The sequence below is a fragment of the Aythya ferina genome (assembly GCF_964211825.1).
Source record: "Aythya ferina genome assembly, chromosome: 10".
NCBI lineage: Eukaryota > Metazoa > Chordata > Aves > Anseriformes > Anatidae > Aythya > Aythya ferina.
This window is the reverse complement of record NC_140306.1, coordinates 23,259,417-23,281,716: the sequence shown is the minus strand read 5'-3', so window position 1 is coordinate 23,281,716 and position 22,300 is coordinate 23,259,417. Positions and strand designations below refer to the sequence as shown.

The following is a 22,300-nucleotide window of genomic DNA, read 5'->3' as shown; positions in this document are numbered from 1 at the left end:
CTCACGTTTATCTTCTTTTTCTTTTTCATGTTCTTCTTGTTCTTCAAATTTCTTACCTGCTTTTAGTGTAAATATTGAGGCTGGAAAAGGACCTGAAGTCTTCCTGATCCATAATCCTGCATAATCACTTTCTTCCTGGCTAAAAGCTTCCTTTGAATTAACATGGATATTTAAGGCCTGGCAAATCCAGTCTTCGAAGGATCCAAAAACAGGCCAAAAGACATGTAGTCTTAAAGGCTCCTTTGGCCATTCTGTCACACAATACTGGACCATTTTTAATTTACTTTTTCCTTTTCTGGGGTCCCTATCATTCCAATTTCGAATCGTTATTCCTAATGGACTTTCTGGTGGTATGACTGGTAATTTGCTCCCTTTCTTCTGGTCTCTGGTCTTCGATTTTGTCTGACCCATCTAGGAATTTTACTCTGGCAATTCCCACAGCCCTTGGTTACCTTAGTAAGAGTGTCTTGCAGGGGGTCGAGGACCTATCACACACCCACAAATCCTATAGGAATCCCTTCGGTCCTTCGCCGGCCAAGTCCCTCGCAGGAGATTGGAACCGCGGTTAGAAGACCTCCACAATCGCTTCGGAACTAAGTTCCATCTCAGTCACACTCTTACACACACAGGCAACCGAACCCCACCCAACCAAACGGTATACGCTTTAAATGCTTACGACTCCGTCATCTTCGTTCGGATCTTCACACACACAATTACGGGCAAAATATAGTGCTGCAGCTGGCAAGGGAGCTGAAAAAAAGAATCAGAAACTTTGCTTACCTTTATTCAGGTTCAAGATGCCATGAGTTCCGACCTGACTCAAACAGCAGCCACCAAATGGTGGGGGTGCCTCTCCTAGATCAAACCAGAAATCAGGAACCAAAGCCCTCCCGGACGAGCGCCCACTTGTAATAAATGACTGGGTCCCAAATAGGATTGCAATTGAAATTTACAATTTATTAAATGAATAGAGGTAAGCAAGCAGCGCTGGGTGCGCCAGGAGTCTCTGCTCCACCAAGACGCACACAAGTTACATTAGGCGGCTGGTTTTTATGCTGCTAGGCTAATACATATTCATTACTACTTCTACAAAAGGCAGGGTTATTCTAATTAGTTCCCAGAATCCAAACCCTCCCACTGGTGCAGGCGTTATCAGTCTCCGGTGGTCCCTCTGGGGGCCGCTCGTACTGAAGGCTCGTAGTCTTCCTCCCAGGCTTTTCTCTTGTCCATCTCCTTTGTCCATCTTGGCTGTATGGCAGACACTTGCATAGTGTCCCATCAAGAGTTGTAAAAGTTAGCAGTTTTTCTGAAACCCCTTTGTTCTCTTATCCCCTATTGACCCGAATTGCTGGACCATTCCTTTGCAAGATACAAGAACTATATACATTAACCACTCCGGTTTTCTCAGACTTTTCATCATATCATGCGGCCCTAGCATTGTTCCATATTGACACGAATCAGATGAACTCATTTCACACTGTTAAGCTGTCTTATCACTGCAAGCATATCTCAATACCACCTTCCTTCCCTCTACAGGATGTAACTGCGCAAAAACAACATTTTTATTCCCACAACCTTGATCCCCTTACCCTGAAATCCTTATTCCCCTTAAACCTAACAACTCTAACCACAACCCTAACCCTTATTATCAACCCCCTAACGCTAATGACACTGACCTTAATCCAAACCCCAAACTGCCCCTAACCCCAGACAACCAACAACGAAACACACACACACAAAGACGGAAACTACAAAAAAGGCAAAACCCACGATACAGGCCCCAAATCACAAATACGCAACCAAAATGCTACAGAAAAGCCCCAGATGCAGGCCCCAAATGCTACTGCTAGGCCTCAAAAGCTCAAGATGCATCCCAAAGCAAAAATGCAGGCCCCAAACGTTACAGAAAAGCCCCCAAACCCAGGCTGCACAAGTCTACAAGCAGGCCCCAAACTGCCAACAGAAGCAGGCACCAACCACACCCAGATGCAGACCCCAACTGCCCACAAGCAGCTCCTACCCCACCACCCCCTCCCAAGAACTGGATTCCACCCAGACACTGGCCCAAGACCCGGACCCGACCCCCGCCAACCCCCCTACACTCCCCCCGACACAGGTGTACAAGCAGCTCACAACCCGCCCCTTCAGAGACCGGTCCCACTCCCCCCACCCCCCCCAAGACACGGGATGCGGAGGTGTACAACCAACTCCCAACTCCCTCCCCCTCAAAGGGAGGCCCCAAAGACCCCCAAATGGAGGCTCCTAGAGTGAACAAACAGCTCCCAACTTCCCCAGGCACAGGCCCACACCCCCCCCCCCCCAAACACAGGCCACAAAGGTGTATAAACAGCCCAGACCCCCCTCCAAGACCATGGCCCCTATAGTGTACAAGCAGCTCCCAACCACCCACAGATGCAGGCCCCAACCCTTCTCAAAAGGGAGGCACCTAGAATGCATGAGCAACTCCCAACCAGCCTAAACATAGGTCCAAAAGTGCACAAGCAGCTCCCAACCCCCCTCAAATACAGACCCCAAAAGTGTACAAGTAGCTCCCCCCCTGAGACAGGACCCAAAGGTGTACAACCAGTTCCCAACACCCCTGAGACACAGGCCCCAACCGCCCCCCCAGACACAGCGACCCAAATTCTACAAGCAGCTCCCAACCCCTGCCAGGCACGCCCCCTACCCTATACAAGCAGCTCCCAACCCTCCCCCCCCCCCCCCGAGGGAGGCCCCCAAGGCCCCCACAAACACAGGCCCCTACAGTGTACAGGCAGCTCCCAGCCACCCCCAGATGCTGGCCCCAAAGTTGTACAAACAGCTCCCAGCCACCCTGCAGAAACAGATTCCTACATTGTACAAGCAGTTCCCAGCCCGCTAGACACAGGCCCTGACCCCCCACACATGCAGGCCCCAAAGGTGTACAAGCAGCTCCCACCCCTCCCCCAGATGCAGGTCCCAAGCCCCCCCCCCCCAAACACAGGCCCCTACAACCAGCACCCAACCCCCTACCCCCGATGCCAGGCCCAAAGGTGTAGAAGCAGCTCCAAACCTCCTCCCTCAACCCAGGCTCCAACAGTGTACAAGCACCTCCCAACCAACCCTCCCCTTCCCCCCCCCCCCCCCCGCCCCCCGACACAGGCTCCAAAGGAATACAAAGAGCTCCCACCCCTCCCCCAGATGCTGGTCTCAACCCCACCCCGCCCCCAGAAGCAGGCCCCAAAGGTGTAGAGTCAGCTCCCAACCCCCTCAATGCCGGCCCCAAGGGTCTACAAGCAGCTCCCCCCTTGCCCCCAGATACCGGCCCCCAGACACAGACCCCAAAAGCCTAATCACAGGCCCTGAACTCTAGAGGCAGGCTCCAAAACCCAGGACAAAGCCCCACTGGTTCGAGACAGGGCCCAAATCCCAGACACAGGCCCCAAACGCTAAACATATGCCAAAAAAAGTATTAGTGCTGGTGCCAAATGTTACAGACAGGCCCCAAAGCCCGAGATGCTCAAGGCTGAGACGTAACTTGGCTTTCTGAATTACTGGAAAGCAGCTTTCATTCTCAGATAATTGTGTGCAGGCTAGATAGGATGGGGCTTCAGGCACCTCTTCACCTGAGGAAACACACTGCCATCAGGCACCGCTGTGCCAGACAAGCTTGTTCTGCTAGAACACCCTACTCAGATGCACTGTGGCATTCAAGTGAACTGCTTTCATGCAAATATAACGACTGATGTTACAACCCACCTTGCCTGTGGCACCTGATGAACAGAAGAGTAAGCCACCGCAGCGCTTCAAAACCATCCCTGCACGTGCCGCTCCTTGTCGCTCTCTGGCCTTATCTCATATCCTTATCCACTTCTGTGGAGAGCCTGCCACGGCACCTGCAAAGCAAGACGGACACCTTTCATAGTCACCTTGTGCTACTTGGTCGTTCTGCTCCAACCCAGCTCATGACCAGCCCCTCTTCTTACACAGCTCTTCAGAGTGCAGTTTGCTCCTTGGAGCCTGTGCGAGACACCTGTGAAAGAAAAAGAAACGCATAGGCCGATGCAGCATCCAAAGACACAGCACAACTAGGTAAGTTACTCTCATCTGCTCCCTTACCTCTGCCGCTTACCAGCCCCCGAGGCAGATGCTTCAATCTACCCTCTTCAAACAGCTACAACATCTCTAAAAGACAAAGAGGGGATGCTTAGAGGAACAGTGAGACCTACAACACAACAACTGCTACATCTGTTCCTCACTCACCTTGCCAGAGGCAGCTCTGCGTGTGACGTCCCAGGTTGTACACTGCGTTACCTAACCCTTACCGTAACCCTTACCCTAACCCTTCTCACCCTTACCATTACCCAAATCCTTACCTTTACTTTTTCCTTACCCTTACTCTTTCCTTTAACCATAACCTTACCCTTACCCTATACCTTACTCCAACCCTTCCCCTTACCTTCCCCTTCCCCTTACACTTAACCTAACCCTTACCCTTCTGCTTCCCCTAAAACATATCCTAACACATTCCCTTACCCTTACACTTACCCTAACCCTTTCTATTACCCTTACACTTACTCTTGCCCTAATCCTTGCTTGCACCCTTACACTTATCCTAACCCTTACCCTTACCCATACTCAAACCCTTACTCTAACCCTTACCCTGACCCGTACCCTTACCCTTACCCTTAACCTAAGCCTAAACCTTAAACCTTACTTTAAAGCTTACCCTTTCTGCTACACTTACCCTTAGCCGAAATCTAAACCTTACACATACCCTTAGCCTAACCCTCACCCTTACCATTACCCATACCCTTATTCTTACCCTTACCCTAACCCTTACCTTTACACTTACGGTTACCATTAACCTTACCCTTACCCTAACATTTATCCTTAACCTAACCCTTACCCTAAACCTTACCCCAACCCTTACCCTGACCCTTACATTAACCCTAACCCTTACCCTAAAACTTACTCTTAACCTTAACCTTACCCTTAACATTCACCTAATACTTACGCATACGTTTTCCTGACTTTAACCCTAAAACTAACCCTAACCATTACCCTAACATTTAACCTTACCCTAACCCTAACCCTTACTCTAACCCTTACCCTGACCTGTACCCTTACACTTACCCTTACCCTTACCCTTACCCTTACCCTAATTCTTACCCATACCCTAACACATATTTGTACCCTTAACCTTACCGTTACCCTTAACCTTACCCTTACCCTTACTCTATCCGTTACCCTTACGCTTACCCTTAACATAAACCTTACCCTTGACCTTACCCTTACCATAAGCCATACAACAACACTTACATGTACACTTACGCTTGCACTTACCCTAGCAATTACTCGTACAATTACCCTTAACCTTACTATTAAGCTAACCCTAAACCTTACCCTTATCCTAACACTTACCCTTATCCTAAACCTTACCCTTTCTGCTACAATTACCCTTTGCCTAATTCTAAACCTTACCCGAACCCTCACCCTTACCTAAATCTAACTAAAATCTAACCATTACCCTAACCCCTCACCCTTACAATATACATATTTTTACCCTTTACCTAAACCTTTACCCCAACCCTTACCTTGACCCTTACATTAACCCTAATCCTTACACTATAACCTTACACTTACTCTTAACCTTAACCTTAGCTGTAACCTAATACTTACTCTTACGTTTCCCTCACCCTAACCCTAAAATTAACCCTAACCATTACCCTAACACTTACCCTTACCCTAACCCTTACTCTAACCCTTACAATGACCCGTACTTTTACACATACCCTTACACTTACCCTTACTCTTAAACTTACACTAACCCTTACCCTTAACTAAATCTAACCCTTACACTAAACATCATCCTTACCCTTACCATTATCCCTTCTCTTACCCTTATCCTAAACATTTCCCAAACCCTTACCCTTACATTAAACCTAACCCTTACCATAACTCTTAACCTTATCCTTAAACTTAACCTAATACTTACCCTTCCATTTCCCTCACCCTAAACCTAAAATTAGCCTAACCATTACCCTAACACTTACCCTTACTCTAACCCTTACCATGAACTTAAGTGTAAGTGTTAGGATAACGTTAACCTTAAGGGTGACCCTTAAGCTGATCCTTAATGTTTATGGTTAGGTTAAGAGTAATTGTATGAGTAATTACTAGGATAAGTGTAAGCGTAAGTGTACATGTAAGTGTTGATGTATGGCTTATGGTAAGGGTAAGGTAAAGGGTAAGGTTTATGTTAAGGGAAAGTGTAAGAGTAACGGATAGAATAAGGGTAAGTGTAACGGTTAAGTGTTAGGGTAATGGTTAGGGTTAATTTTAGGATTAGGGTGAGAAAAATGTAAGGTTAAGTACTAGCTTAAGGTTAAGGGTAATGTTAAGGTTAAGAGTAAGTGTAAGGTTTAGGTTAAGGGTTATGGTTAATGTAAGGTTCAGGGAAAGGTTTGGGGTAAGGTTTAGGGTTAGGTTCAGCTTAAGGGTAAGGGTTGGGGTAAGGTTAAGGGTATGGATAAGGATAAGTGTAAGGGATAGGGTAAGGGTAAGGGTTAGCGTAAGGGTAAGATTAATGGTAAGGTTTATGTTAAGGGTAAGCGTAAGGGTAACGGATAGAGTAAGGGTAAGGGTAACAGTAAGGTTAAGGGTACAAATATGTGTTAGGGTATGGGTTATGGTATGGGTAAGAGTTAGGGTAATGTAAGGGTAAGGGTGAGTGTAAGGGTATGGGTCAGGGTAAGGGTTAGAGTAAGGGTTAGGGTTAGGGTAAGGGTAAGTGTTAGAATAATGGTTAGGGTTAATTTTAGGGTTAGGGTGAGGGAAACGTAAGGGTAAGTATTGGGTTAAGGTAAGGGTAAGTGTAAGGTTTAGATTTAGGCTAATGGTAAATGTAGCAGAAAGGGTAAGGTTTACGATAAGGGTAAGTGTTAGGGTAAGGGTAACATAAAGGGTAAGGATTACGGTAAGGGTAAGGGTACGGGTAGAATTTGTTAGAATATGGCTTATGGTAAGGGTAAGGTTTAGGGTAAGAGTAAGTGTAAGTGTATGTGTAAGGGTACGGGTCATTGTAAGGGTTAGAGTAAGGGTTAGGGTAAGGGTAGGTGTTAGGGTAATAGTTAGGGTTAATTTTAGGGTTAGGGTGAGGGAAACGGAAGGGTAAGTATTAGGTTAAGGTTAAGGGTAAGGTTAAGGTTAAGAGTAAGTGTAAGTTTTAGGGTAAGGGTAAGGGGTTAATGTAAGGGTCAGGGTAAGGGTTAAGGTAAGGTTTAGGGTTAGAGTTAGGTTAAGGTTAAGTTTTAGGGTAAGGGTAAGTTATATGTATAAGGATAAGTGTAAGGGTAAGTGTTAGGGTAAGTGTAAGGATAAGGATAAGTGTACAAGTCAGGGTAAGGTTTAGAGTTAGGATTAGGGTTTGGGTTAGGGTAAGGGTAAGTGTTAGGGTAATGGTTAGGGTTAATTTTAGGTGTATGGTGACGGATAAGAAAGGGTAAGTAGTAGGTTAAGGTTAAGCGTAAGGTTAAGGTTAAGAGTAAGTGTAAGTTTTAGGGTACGGTTTAGGGTTAATGTAAGGGTCAGGGTAAGTGTTTGAGTAAGATTTAGGGTTAGGGTAAGAGTAAGTATATGGGTAATGGTAAGGGTAAGTGTTAGGGTTAGGGTAAGTGTAAGGTTTAGATTTAGGCTAAGGGTAAGTGTAGCAGAAAGGGTAAGGGTTACGGTAAGTGTAAGTGTAAGGATAAGGTTAAGGTTTAGGCTTACGTTAAGGGTAAGGGTAATGCTTTGGTAAGGGTAAGAGTAAGGGTAAAGGTAAGGGTTACGGTAAGGGTAAGGGTACTGGTAGAAGTATGTGTTAGAGTACGGCTTATGGTAAGGGTACAAGTAGCTCCCCCCCCAGAGACAGGACCCAAAGGTGTACAACCAGTTCCCAACACCCCTGAGACACAGGCCCCAACCGCCCCCCCAGACACAGCGACCCAAATTCTACAAGCAGCTCCCAACCCCTGCCAGGCACGCCCCCTACCCTATACAAGCAGCTCCCAACCCTCCCCCCCCCCCCCCCGAGGGAGGCCCCCAAGGCCCCCACAAACACAGGCCCCTACAGTGTACAGGCAGCTCCCAGCCACCCTGCAGAAACAGATTCCTACATTGTACAAGCAGTTCCCAGCCCGCTAGACACAGGCCCTGACCCCCCACACATGCAGGCCCCAAAGGTGTACAAGCAGCTCCCACCCCTCCCCCAGACGCAGGTCCCAAGCCCCCCCCCCAAACACAGGCCCCAACAACCAGCACCCAACCCCCTACCCCCGATGCCAGGCCCAAAGGTGTAGAAGCAGCTCCAAACCTCCTCCCTCAACCCAGGCTCCAACAGTGTACAAGCACCTCCCAACCAACCCTCCCCTTTTCCCCCGCCCCCCGACACAGGCTCCAAAGGAATACAAAGAGCTCCCACCCCTCCCCCAGATGCAGGTCTCAACCCCCCCCCCCCCCCCCAGAAGCAGGCCCCAAAGGTGTAGAGTCAGCTCCCAACCCCCTCAATGCTGGCCCCTAGGGTCTACAAGCAGCTCCCCCCTTGCCCCCAGATACCGGCCCCCAGACACAGACCCCAAAAGCCTAATCACCGGCCCTGAACTCTAGAGGCAGGCTCCAAAACCCAGGACAAAGCCCCAGTGGTTCGAGACAGGGCCCAAATCCCAGACACAGGCCCCAAACGCTAAACATGCCAAAAAAAGTATTAGTGCTGGTGCCAAATGTTACAGACAGGCCCCAAAGCCCGAGATGCTCAAGGCTGAGACGCAACTTGGCTTTCTGAATTACTGGAAAGCAGCTTTCATTCTCAGATAATTGTGTGCAGGCTGATTAAGGAGCTATTGGGGAGGCAAGGACAATCCCCAGACAAGGACTGTATATCTCGAAACAAGACACTGGAACTCATGATAAGGAAGCGGCAGGCGGACAGAGAAACGAATGTAAGGACTATAACTCTCGAAACTGGACATTGGAATTCATTATAAAGATACAACAAATGGGAGAATTGGCAACAACCAGCTCTTGCAATTAAGAAACATGCCAATTCAGCAGATTCCTGACCAAAGGTGAAAAGTACACTGTGAGGAAGACTCGGGGTCTTCCTCCCAAAGACCCCTGCCCACGTCCCAAAGACCCCTGCCCACAATTCTTGGAAGGCTCTGCGCAGGCGCAAGGTGCCAAAAGGCTAATTAGCATGAGAAGCGAGGGAAGGTGGGGATAGGTAATGCATATGTATAGGTGCTTGTAGAATATTGATAGATTGTTTGTATAAATTCAAGACTGCTTTCTGCTTTGGGTATGCACGATAGGTGGAGAGATCCCCCGTGCATCCAGCGCTGCAATAAAGAATATACCACTTAAAGGAATTTCGGCTTCGATCTTTGAATCAATTTGGCGACCCAGATGGGACAACCTCTCTGCTGGACTGCAGGACCTGCTGGGAACAGGACTCCCTAGGGTACCCCCGGGATTTCCCGGAGGGACTCCTCGACTCACCGGATCACTGCGGAGGCAGACAAGGACCCCATCATTGTAAGTGAGTATATTCTTTATTCTGGTTTGTTTTTCTGGTAGACCGGTCATCTGGAACTGTCTGTAAGTCAGAAGGTGATCTTCTGCGAGGCAGTGTTTGGTATATACTTTGTGGTTAGCACCATAAGTACATGTTTGGGGACCTTAAGGAAGGAGCTCGCTTTAAGGTCCATCTGGAATTGTGTTGTCTATTTCGGTTTTCTGACTCATGGAGTATGGTATTTAACTCTGGTTATTGTTACTGCGATTTTGGCTATTTTCCTGGTGGTAATAGTAGGTTCGTGGCATTGTTATAAGAAAGATATCGTTACGGTGTTACACAGTTCGGTTTTCTGACTTATCGCATGTGGAATTTGACTCTGACTATTGTTACTGTGATTTTGGCAATATTGCTGGTAATAGTAGTTTTGTGGCATCGCTACTGAAAGATATTGCGTGCCCGTATTTTTGTGAGTGATACGTTTTGTGATACGCTTTTGTAAGTAACGTGTGTATTCTGAAAGTGTAAACTGGAAACTGGGGGGGCAAACAAGCAGTGAAATTTTAAAGAAAAGTGTGTTAGGATGTGTTTTAAGTCACTGGAAGGATATTGGAGGATCTGCCAGTGGAAGTGTGAACAGGAAAACATTGATAAAATATCGTAATCAGTGGTGGCCGCTTTATAAGCTGGAATGTGGAGAAAAGTGGCCCCTAAATGGAACTTTAAACTATAATATTTTGCTACAGTTAATGTTGTTTTTTGAGAAGCAGAACAGGATGAAATGTTGTATACTGATGTTTCAGCATCTTGGTGGGAAAAGGTAGGGAATTAAGTTGGCCCCTGACTGAACCTTTGATGTTGGCATTAGAGAAGTACAGGCTGGAGAAAGATAAAGGAAGTGTTAAAAGGGTTGTTGAAAGTGTTAAAGGTGTTTGAAGTTGAATGAGCAGGGAAAGAGGATGTAGGAATGTTAATAGTTCTGCCTCTGCCCGAGGCAGAGATCTTAAAATCATGGGTGTTAGCCCTTTAGGGCAAAGGGACCATGATCGGTCCGAGAGAGTTGTCACAGAAACAGAAAAGCAGTCAACTCTAAAACAACCTGAGTTCATGTGCGAGCTCAGATTGCTGATGGGACCGTTCAGGGAACTGTGGACAATTGCATTCCCCTGACCGACCCCCACTAAGACCCGAATCATCCTGAAAATTATGAGCGGTTAAGTAAATACTAAAACCTGGATGAATTGGGAATTGAGAATATGCTTCCAACAAGGTCTAAAAGAAAGCCCTATGGAATTTTTGGACCAACTCTGAAATGTAATGAAAATAAATAAATACATAAATAAATAAAACAAAACGGTTTGGACCTGGCTTTGGAGGACAAATTGACTAGCCTTTTCCTAGGGTAATCAACCCCTGATTTCAACAGGAATAACGGGGACCTGGGGAATCTACCCTAGCGGATCCTCCACTGGTTATAATGAAGCTAGGGGAGGAATGGAAGTGAAATTTCTTATTGCTATGGGGCAACGTATTCAGTTCTAAATCAAGCATTAATGCCTTCACAGAATTATTATGTTAGGGTAAAAGGTGTGTCGTGGTTTAATCCGGCCGGCAGCTAAACACCACGCAGCTGTTCGCTCACCCTCCCCCTCCCTCTCTGGGACACGGGAGAGAAATGGAAAGTGAAGCCTGTGAGTTGAGATAAAGACAGTTTAATAAGACAAAATAATAATAATAATAATAATAATAATAATAATAATAATAATAATAATAATACAATGATGATAATAGTACCACTACTAATTATGTGTACAAACAAGTGATGCACAATGCAATTGCTCACCACCCGCTGACCGATGCCCAGCCTAACCCCGAGCAGTCCGGCCCCCTCCTCCTGGCTAGCCACCCCTATGTATTGTTTAGCCTGACGTCAGATGCTATGGAATACCCCTTTGGCTAGTTTGGGTCACCTGTCCTGGGTCTGTCCCCTCCCAGCTCTTACTGCACCCCCAGCCTGCCTGTTGGCAGGACAGAGCAAGAAGCTGAGATGTCCTTGGCTTGGTATAAGCATTGCTCTGCAACAATTAAAACATCGGGGTGTTATCAGCACTCTTCTCATCCTAAGCCAAAACATAGCATTCTCCCAGCTACTAGGAAGAAAATTAACTCTGTTCTAACTGAAACCAGGACAAGGTGTAACCGAAAAGGCTTATTTTTGTGAACCTTTGAAGTACAAGTTAGGGAAACAATGGGGCATACACAGATTTTTATCTATGCCTAGCTCCTCATGGGCACTCTTAGGTAGAGATTTATTAGAGCAAGTAGGAGCAGAAATTGTCTTTGAAAAGGGGAAAATGGAATTAAGAACAGGAGAAGAACAACTAATAAATGTGTTAAGCTTGGCACTAATACAAACTGACCCTAAAAGTGAAATACCTTTAGAGATCACAGATCAAGTATGTCCAGGAGTTTGGGCTACCGAAGTCCCTGGAAGAGCTAAAAATGTGACCTTACTAATTATTAAATTAAAGCCAGGAGAGAAACCCGTTAAGGTTAAGTAATATCCTTTGAGGATAGAAGATAGGAAAGGAATTAAAGAGATAATTGATCAATTTTTACAGTATGGATTATTGATTGAATGCGAATCAGAATCCAATGCACCCATATTGCCAATTAAAAAGGCAGATGAAAAAGCTATAGGCTAGTTCAGGATTTGAGGGCCATAAATAAAATCACTGAGGATATACATCCAGTAGTGGCAAACCCTTATACTTTGCTGACTAAATTAAAGAATAGTCAAGTCTGCTTTACCGTACTGGATTTAAAAGATGCCTTCTTCTGCCTAGGCTTAGCCACAGAAAGCCAAAACCTATTCGCCTTTGAATGGGAAAATCCCGATTCAGGCAGAAAGACGCAGCTTACGTGGACATTACTACCTCAAGGATTCAAGAATAGCCCCACTATTTTTGGAAACCAATTAGCAAGGGAACTCGAAACATGGATACCTCCGGACACTGAAGGTGCTTTGTTACAATATGTAGTATGTAGATGATCTCTTAATAGCTACCGAGACTAAAGGGAGTTGTATTCAATGGACTATAAGTCGTCTTAATTTTCTGGGTTTAAATGGATATCAAGTCTCTTGACAGAAAGTCCAGCTGGCTCAACAAAGTGTGACCTATCTGGGATTTGACATTTCGGAAGGACAACGAGAACTAGGAACTGAACATAAGGAAGTCATTTGCCGGACTCCAGAACCTCAAATGGTAAAGGAGCTACAAAGCTTTTTAGGAATGACAGGTTGGTGTCGCCTTTGGATTTATAATTATGGACTATTGGTAAAGCCTCTATGTGAATTGATAAAGATTAACCAGTCAAAGTTAGTCTGGACTGGAGAAGCACAAAAAGTCTTTAAACAACTTAAACAAGAATTGATGATTTTGAAATATCAAGCAATATTGGTAGAACAGGACGACGTGGAAATTGTGATAATTCATATTGTGAATCTAGCCTCTTTTCTTAGTGATGCTCCGGCACAAGCTGTGATTCACGATTGTTTAGAAACTCTAGAGACTGTGTATTCCAGCCGACCAGACCTTAAGGAGGAGCCCATGGAAGATGCGGAAGAAACTTGGTTCACGGATGGGAGCAGTTTTGTTACGCAAAGACAACGTAAAGCTGGATATGCTATAACAACTACTCAGCAGGTAATCGAGTCTAAGCCTTTACCCCCTGGAACATCAGCTCAAAAGGCGGAGATAGTTGCTCTCACGAGAGCATTGGAACTGGCAGCGGGAAAAAGGGTAAATATTTGGACAGATTCTAAATATACATTCGGCGTGGTACATGCTCATGGAGCAATTTGGAAAGAACATGGATTGCTGACCGCTCAGTGAAAACACAAAGTATGCTGAAGAAATTTTAAAATTGTTAGAGGCTGTAAAACAACCAGAAAAGGTAGCTATCATGCATTGTCAGGGACACCAAAAGGGGAACAGCGATTTTGAAATTGGAAAATCGATTGGCAGAGGCTAAGCAGGCAGCTGAAATAACTGAGGTGAAGGCATTGTCTTTGATACCAGACGGTAAAATCCAAACTATATCCAAATTATACAAAAGAAGACTTAAAATTAATTGAAGATTTGAAAGGTAAAATGAAACCAGATGGATGAGTATATTTAAAAGATAACCCCATAGTAATACCCTCTAGTTTGACATGGCCCATAGTTCTTACAGAACACAATAAAACGCACTGGGGAGCTGGCACACTGCATAAGAGCCTGAGTCAGACATTAGTGGGACGATATGATAAAACAAGTAACTCAACAATGTAGCATTTGCTTACACAATAACCCCAATACCAAGGATAGAATAAAATTTGGAATAATCGGTAAAGGAAATTATTCGGGGCAACAGTGGCAAATTGATTTTTCAGAACTCCCTAGAAAAGGGGGGTATCATTATTTACTGGTTCTGACTGACACGTTTTCAGGAAGGCCTGAAGCCTTTCCCTGTCGAACAAACAAAGCAAGAGAAGTGGTTAAAGTCTTGTTAAATGAAATAATACCATGCTTTGGGATTCTAGTAGCAATGTCTTCTGATAGAGTTTCACATCTTTGTGCACAAGTGGTAGAACAGATAAGTAAGATTCTAAAGATAGATTGGCAACTGCATACTCCTTATAGACCACAGGCAAGTGGACAGGTAGAAAAAATGAACCATTTAATTAAACAATAAATAGCTAAAATTGGATAAGAAGCTAATTTGTCATGGCCTCAATCCCTCCCTTTAGCATTACTTGGAATTAGAGTTAAACCTAGAATAAAAGGAAATTTGAGTCCCTTCAAAATCTTATATGGAAGGACATAGCAATTTCTATTTAGTGGAGAGGACCTAACGCAGTTAGGATCAGAATATTTATATGCTTATATAACTGAACTTCAGAAACAATTAAATAAAGTACATACATTTGTTTTAGGGACCAGGGCTAGAGGGTTGGATCAACCAATCCACCCCTTTAAGCTCGGGGATTATATATATATAAAGACTTTTTCAGGACAACCCGTGCAGGAAAAATGGAAGGAAAGTGGATGGGAGCATACCAAGTATTACTGACAACACACACCGCCATTAAGATTAAGAAGCAAGCAGTTTGGATCCACAATTCAAGGGTGAAGAAGGCCCCGGCGAGGATATGGACCACCACTCCAATTGGACCAACAAAATTACGGTTTTCCAGATCCTAATGATCGCAGGGGTGCGGTTCTCGGATTTGGGGTGGGCAACTTGGGATGAGAACTTACACCTGACCTTAATACAAACAATTTCTCAAGTAACTAATAAGACAAACTGTTGGGTATGCACCCATCTGCCACAGCATGGGAATAAGGGTGTATCGTTAATTGGGATTCCCTTGCCTGCAAACTTATCTTGGACTAATTTGTGGGAAAACACGTCTTGGGGTCGAAAATATTAAGCAGTTTTGGAACTAGAAGCGAGTAGCTTCATGCCGTTAGAATCCTATTATGTATGTGTACAAAGGTGTAACCCGCCTAAGGGTATAGGAAAACAGCATTGTATAAATACGGATACTACTTATGTGGGAAATCAGACATCTTGTAATTGAACAATTGATATTAGTACGACTAGCGGCTGGGCAAATTCAACCAGCTGGACGGTTCCAGAAGGAAAAGGGTGGTATTGGCTATGCAATGATACAGCCCGTAAGGTCTTGCCTGAGAATTGGAAGGGAACTTGCACTCTTGGAGCGGTAGTCCCCAATATGACAGTACATGATGTAGTGCCTCGAGGTTACTTGAGAAATCATATCCGGAGAATCAGATGAAAAATTAACAATCCATTGGTAGAGAGACACACCCCTTTTCATAGTTTTGTGCGATGGTTTATCCCATGGTTAGGAGTGAGTGAATTGGAAAAGGCAATAGTTAATATTTCTGCAATTATAGAGAAGTTAGAAAACAAAATTCTGGATGCTATAAAGGCTCAACAAGAAGAGATATCTAGTTTATCACAGGTAGTGTTACAAAATCGGATGGCCCTAGACTTGTTACTGGCCACTCAAGGGGGAGTCTGTACAGTAATAAACACAAGTTGTTGTATGTATGTAGATCAGAGTGGAAGGATCTCTACCGACCTGGAAGAAATATGGAAGCAGACCAGGATCCTACATGAGATCAGTAAAGATGATCTTTCATGGAGTTTTAGTGAACTATGGAATAAGTTAACCTCCTGGTTGCCCAATTTCCAATGGTTGAAACAAGTATTCATTGCTCTAATCGTATTAGTAGTGTTAGGAATATTTGTGTGCATGTTGTTTAGATGCCTGCTTTGTTGTGTTACTGTAAATAAAGAAAGTATCTGATGCAAAAGAATTTGCATGGGAAAAGAAAAGGGGGGATTGATTAAGGAGGTATTGGGGAGGCAAGGACAATCCCCAGACAAGGACTGTATATCTCGAAACAAGACACTGGAACTCATGATAAGGAAGCGGCAGGCGGACAGAGAAACGAATGTAAGGACTATAAGTCTCGAAACTGGACATTGGAATTCATTATAAAGATACAACAAACGGGAGAATTGGCAACAACCAGCTCTTGCAATTAAGAAACATGCCAATTCAGCAGATTCCTGACCAAAGGTGAAAAGTACACTGTGAGGAAGACTCGGGGTCTTCCTCCCAAAGACCCCTGCCCACGTCCCAAAGACCCCTGCCCACAATTCTTGGAAGGCTCTGCGCAGGCGCAAGGTGCCAAAAGGCTAATTAGCATGAGAAGCGAGGGAAGGTGGGGATAGGTAATGCATATGTATAGGTGCTTGTAGAATATTGATAGATTGATTGTATAAATTCAAGACTGCTTTCTGCTTTGGGTATGCACGATAGGTGGAGAGATCCCCCGTGCATCCAGCGCTGCAATAAAGAATATACCACTTAAAGGAATTTTGGCTTCGATCTTTGAATCAAGGCTAGATAGGATGGGGCTTCAGGCACCTCTTCACCTGAGGAAACACACTGCCATCAGGCACCGCTGTGCCAGACAAGCTTGTTCTGCTAGAACACCCTACTCAGATGCACTGTGGCATTCAAGTGAACTGCTTTCATGCAAATATAACGACTGATGTTACAACCCACCTTGCCTGTGGCACCTGATGAACAGAAGAGTAAGCCACCGCAGCGCTTCAAAACCATCCCTGCACGTGCCGCTCCTTGTCGCTCTCTGGCCTTATCTCATATCCTTATCCACTTCTGTGGAGAGCCTGCCACGGCACCTGCAAAGCAAGACGGACACCTTTCATAGTCACCTTGTGCTACTTGGTCGTTCTGCTCCAACCCAGCTCATGACCAGCCCCTCTTCTTACACAGCTCTTCAGAGTGCAGTTTGCTCCTTGGAGCCTGTGCGAGACACCTGTGAAAGAAAAAGAAACGCATAGGCCGATGCAGCATCCAAAGACACAGCACAACTAGGTAAGTTACTCTCATCTGCTCCCTTACCTCTGCCGCTTACCAGCCCCCGAGGCAGATGCTTCAATCTACCCTCTTCAAACAGCTACAACATCTCTAAAAGACAAAGAGGGGATGCTTAGAGGAACAGTGAGACCTACAACACAACAACTGCTACATCTGTTCCTCACTCACCTTGCCAGAGGCAGCTCTGCGTGTGACGTCCCAGGTTGTACACTGCGTTACCTAACCCTTACCGTAACCCTTACCCTAACCCTTCTCACCCTTACCATTACCCAAATCCTTACCTTTACTTTTTCCTTACCCTTACTCTTTCCTTTAACCATAACCTTACCCTTACCCTATACCTTACTCCAACCCTTCCCCTTACCTTCCCCTTCCCCTTACACTTAACCTAACCCTTACCCTTCTGCTTCCCCTAAAACATATCCTAACACATTCCCTTACCCTTACACTTACCCTAACCCTTTCTATTACCCTTACACTTACTCTTGCCCTAATCCTTGCTTGCACCCTTACACTTATCCTAACCCTTACCCTTACCCTTACTCAAACCCTTACTCTAACCCTTACCCTGACCCGTACCATTTCCCTTACCCTTACCCTTATTCATACCATTACCCTTACCCTTAACCTTACCCTTACATTAACACTTACCCTAACCCTTAACCTTTCTGCTACACTTACCCTTTTCCTAAACCTAAACCTTACCCTTACCCTTACCCTTAACCTAAGCCTAAACCTCAAACCTTACCGTAAACCTTACCCTTTCTGCTACACTTACCCTTAGCCTAAATCTAAACCTTACACTTACTCTTAGCATAACCCTCACCCTTACCATTACCCATACCCTTATCCTTACCCTAACCCTTACCTTTACACTGACTGTTACCATTAACCTTACACTTACCCTAACACTTATCCTGAACCTAACCCTTACCCTAAACCTTACGCCAATCCTTACATTAACCCTAACCCTTACCCTAAACCTTACACTTACTCTTAACATTAACCTTACCCTTAACCTTTAGCTAATACTTAACCTTACGTTTTTCTCACCCTAACCCTATAATTAACCATAACCATTACGCTAACACTTAACCTTAACCTTACAATAAGCCATACAACAACACGTAAATGTACACTTATGCTTACAGTTACCCTAGGAATTACTCGTTCAATGACTCCTACCCTTACCCTTACACTTACCCTTACCCTTACCCTTCTCCATACCATTACCCTTACCCTAAACCTTACACTTACCCTTATCCTTACCCTAACCCTCACCCTTACCATTAACCATACCCTTACTCTTCTCCTTACCCTAAACCTTACCCCAACCCTTACCCTAACCCTTACATTAACCCTAACCCTTAACCTAAACCTTACACTTACTCTTAACCTTAACCTTACCCTTAAACTAATACATACCCGTACATTTCCCTCACCATAACCCTAATTTTAACAGTACCCATTACCCTAACACTTATCCTTACCTAACCCTAACCCTTACTCTAACCCTTACCCTGTCCTGTACCCTTACACTTACCCTTACCCTTACACTTACCCTAACCCTTTCCCTTACCATTACCGATACCCTTACCCTTACCCTTACCCTTACCCTTACCCTTACCCTTATCCTTACCATTACCCTTACCCTTAACCTAACCTTTATCCTAACACCCTTACCCTAATCCTACACCTTTCTGCTACACTTACCCTTAGCCTAAATCTAAACCTTACACTTACCCTTACCCTTTCCCTCACCCTTACCATTACCCATATCCTTACTCTTCCTTTTACCGTTATCATTAACCTTAACCTTACCCTATCCCTTACAATTATCCTTGTCCATACAACTTACCCTTACCCTAACACTTACCCTTAACCTAACTCTACACCTAAACCTTACCTGAAACCTTACCCTGACCCTTACATTAACCCTAACCCTTATCCTAAACCTTACTCTTAACCTTAACCTTACCCGTAACCTTAACCTAATCCTTACCCTTACGTTTCCCTCACCATAAGCCTAAAATTTACCCTAACCATTACCCTAACACCCTTACCCTAACCCTTACTCTAACCCTTACAATGACCCATACCCTTACACATACACTTACACTTACTCTTACCCTAAACCTTACCCTTACCCTAACACTTACCCTTATCGTAAACCTTACCCTTTCTGCTACACTTACCATTAGCCTAAATCTAAATCTTACACTTACCCTTACTTGAACCGAATACTTACCCTTACATTTCCCTCACCCTAACCCTAAAATTAACCCTAACCATTATTCTAACCCTTACCCTCACCCATACCCTTACACTCACCCTTACCCTTACATTACCCTAACTCTTACCCATACCATAACCCATACCCTAACACATATTTGTACCCTTAACCTTACCGTTACTCTTACCCTTACCCTTACTCTATCCGTTACCCTTACGCTTACCCTTAACATAAACATTACCATTAATCTTACCCTTACGCTAACCCTTACCCTATCCCTTACACTTTTCCTTATCCATACCCTTAACCTTACCCCAACCCTTACCCTTAAGCTGAACCTAACCCTAAACCTTACCCCAAACCTTTCCCTGAACCTTACATTAACACTAACCCTTAACCTAAACCTTACACTTACTCTTAACCTTAACCTTACCCTTAACCTTACCCTTAACCTTAAGCTAGTACTTAACCTTACATTTTTCTCACCCTAATCCTAAAATTAACCCTAACCATTACCCTAACACTTAACCGTTACACTTACCCTTATTCTATCCGTTACCCTTACGCTTTCCCTTAACATAAACCTTACCCTTGACCTTACCCTTACCATAAGCCATACAGCAACACTTACATGTACACTTACGCTTACACTTACCCTAGCAATTACTCGTACAATTACCCTTACCCTTAACCTAAGCCGAAACTTTAAACCTTACAGTAAACCTTACCCTTTCTGCTACACTTCCCCTTAGCCTAAATCTAAACCTTACACTTACCCTTACTGTAACCCTCACCCTTATCATTACCAATACCCTTACTCTTACCCTTACCCTAACCCTTACTCTAACCCTTACAATTACCCGTACTTTTACACATACCCTTACACTTACCCTTACTCTTAAACTTACACTAACCCTTACCCTTAACTAAATCTAACCCTTACACTAAACATCATCCTTACACTTACCATTATCCCTTCTCTTACCCTTATCCTAAACGTTTCCCAAACCCTTATCCTTACATTAAACCTAACCCTTACCATAACTCTTAACCTTATCCTTAAACTTAACCTAATACTTACCCTTATGTTTCCCTCACCCTAAACCTAAAATTAGCCTAACCATTACCCTAACACTTACCCTTACTCTAACGCTTACCCTGAACTGTACCCTTACACTTCCACTTACCCACTTAAGTGTAAGAGTTAGGATAACGTTAACCTTAAGGGTGACCCTTTAGCTTATCCTTAATGTTTATGGTTAGGTTAAGAAAAAGGGTAATGGTTTGGTAAGGGTAAGGTTAAGGGTAATTGTACGAGTAATTGCTAGGGTAAGTGTAAGCGTAAGTGTACATGTAAGTGTTGTTGTATGGCTTATGGTAAGGGTAAGGTCAAGGGTAAGGTTTATGTTAAGGGTAAGCGTAAGGGTAACGGATAGAGTAAGGGTAAGGGTAAGGTTAAGGGTAACGGTAAGGTTAAGGGTACAAATATGTGTTAGGGTATGGGTTATGGTATGGGTAAGAATAAGGGTAAGTGTAAGGGTAAGGGTCAGGGTAATGGTAAGAGTAAGGGTTAGGGTTAGGGTAAGGTTAAGTGTTAGGGTAATGGTTAGGGTTAGTTTTAGGGTTAAAGTCAGGAAAACGTATGCGTAAGTATTAGGTGAATGTTAAGGGTAAGGTTAAGGTTAAGAGTAAGTGTAAGGTTTAGGGTAAGGGTTAGGGTTAATGTAAGGGTCAGGGTAAGGGTTGGGGTAAGGTTTAGGGTAAGGGTTAGGTTACGAATAAGTGTTAGGGTAAGGGTAAGGTTAATGGTAACCGTAAGTGTAAGGGTAAGGGTTAGGGTAAGGGGAAGAGTAAGGGGAAGGGGAAGTCTAAGGGTCCGGGACAGGGTAAAAGTTAGAGTAAGGGTTAGGGTTAGGGTTCGGTAAGGATAAGTGTTAGGGTAATGGTTACGGTTAATTTTAGGGTTATGGTGAGGGAAACGTAAGGGTATGTATTAGTTTAAGGGTAAGGTTAAAGTTAAGATTAAGTGTAAGGTTTAGGTTAAGGGTTAGGGTTAGAGTAAGGGTTAGGGTTAGGGTTAGGTTAAGGGTTAGGGATAATGTAAGGGTCAGGGTAAGGGTTGGGGTAAGGTTTAGTTTAAGGGTAAAAGTAAGTATAATGGTAAGGGTAAGAGTGAAGGTTAGGGTAATGGTTAGATTTAGGTAAGGGTGAGGGTTCGGGTAAGGTTTAGAATTAGGCAAACGGTAAGTGCAGCAGAAAGGGTAAGGTTTAGGATAAGGGTAAGTGTTAGGATAAGGGTAAGGTTTAGGGTTAGCTTAATAGTAAGGTTAAGGGTAATTGTACGAGTAATTGCTAGGGTAAGTGCAAGCGTAAGTGTACATGTAAGTGTTGTTGTATGGCTTATGGTAAGGTTTAGGTTAAGGTTAAGGTTTATGTTAAGTGTAAGTGTAAGGGTAACGGAGACAGTAAAGGTAAGGGTAAGGGGAACGGTAAGGTTAAGGCTACAAGTACGTGTTAGGGTATGGGTTATGGTAAGGGTAAGGGTTAGGGTAAGGGTAAGTGTAAGGGTACGGGTCAGGGTAAGGGTTAGAGTAAGGGTTAGAGTTACGGTTAGGGTTAGGGTAAGGGTAAGTGTTGGGGTAATGGTTAGGGTTAATTTTAGGGTTAGGGTGAGGGAAACGTAAGGGTAAGTGTTAGTGTAATGGTTAAGGTTAAGGTTAAGAGTAAGTGTAAGTTTTAGGGTAAGGGTTAGGGTTAATGTAAGGGTCAGGGTAAGGGTTGGGGTAAGGTTTAGGGTTAGGGTTAGGTTAAGGGTAAAGATTAGGGCAAGGGTAAGGGCATGGATAAGGATAAGTGTAAGTGTTAGGGTAAGGGTAATGTTAAAGGTAACAGTAAGTGTAAGGAGAAGGGTTAGGGTAAGGGTAAGGGTAAGAGTATTGGTAATGATAAGGGTGAGGGTTACAGTAGGGGTAAATGCAAGGTTTAGATTTCGGCTAAGGGTAAGTGTAGCAGAAAGGGTAAGGTTTACTGTAAGGTTTCGGCTTAGGTT

The 22,300-nt window shown here is 44.3% G+C and overlaps 1 long non-coding RNA gene across 1 annotated transcript; it reads right to left on the bottom strand.

Moving 5' to 3' along the window:
- Window positions 1-601: 601 nt before the first annotated feature.
- Window positions 602-16,908, bottom strand: LOC311441860. The gene is made up of 3 exons (XR_014696292.1): window positions 16,683-16,908; window positions 3,739-3,875; window positions 602-750 (listed from the first exon to the last, which is right to left on the bottom strand). It is a non-coding gene; the product is annotated as an uncharacterized lncRNA (long non-coding RNA).
- Between the last annotated feature and the right edge of the window lie 5,392 nt (window positions 16,909-22,300).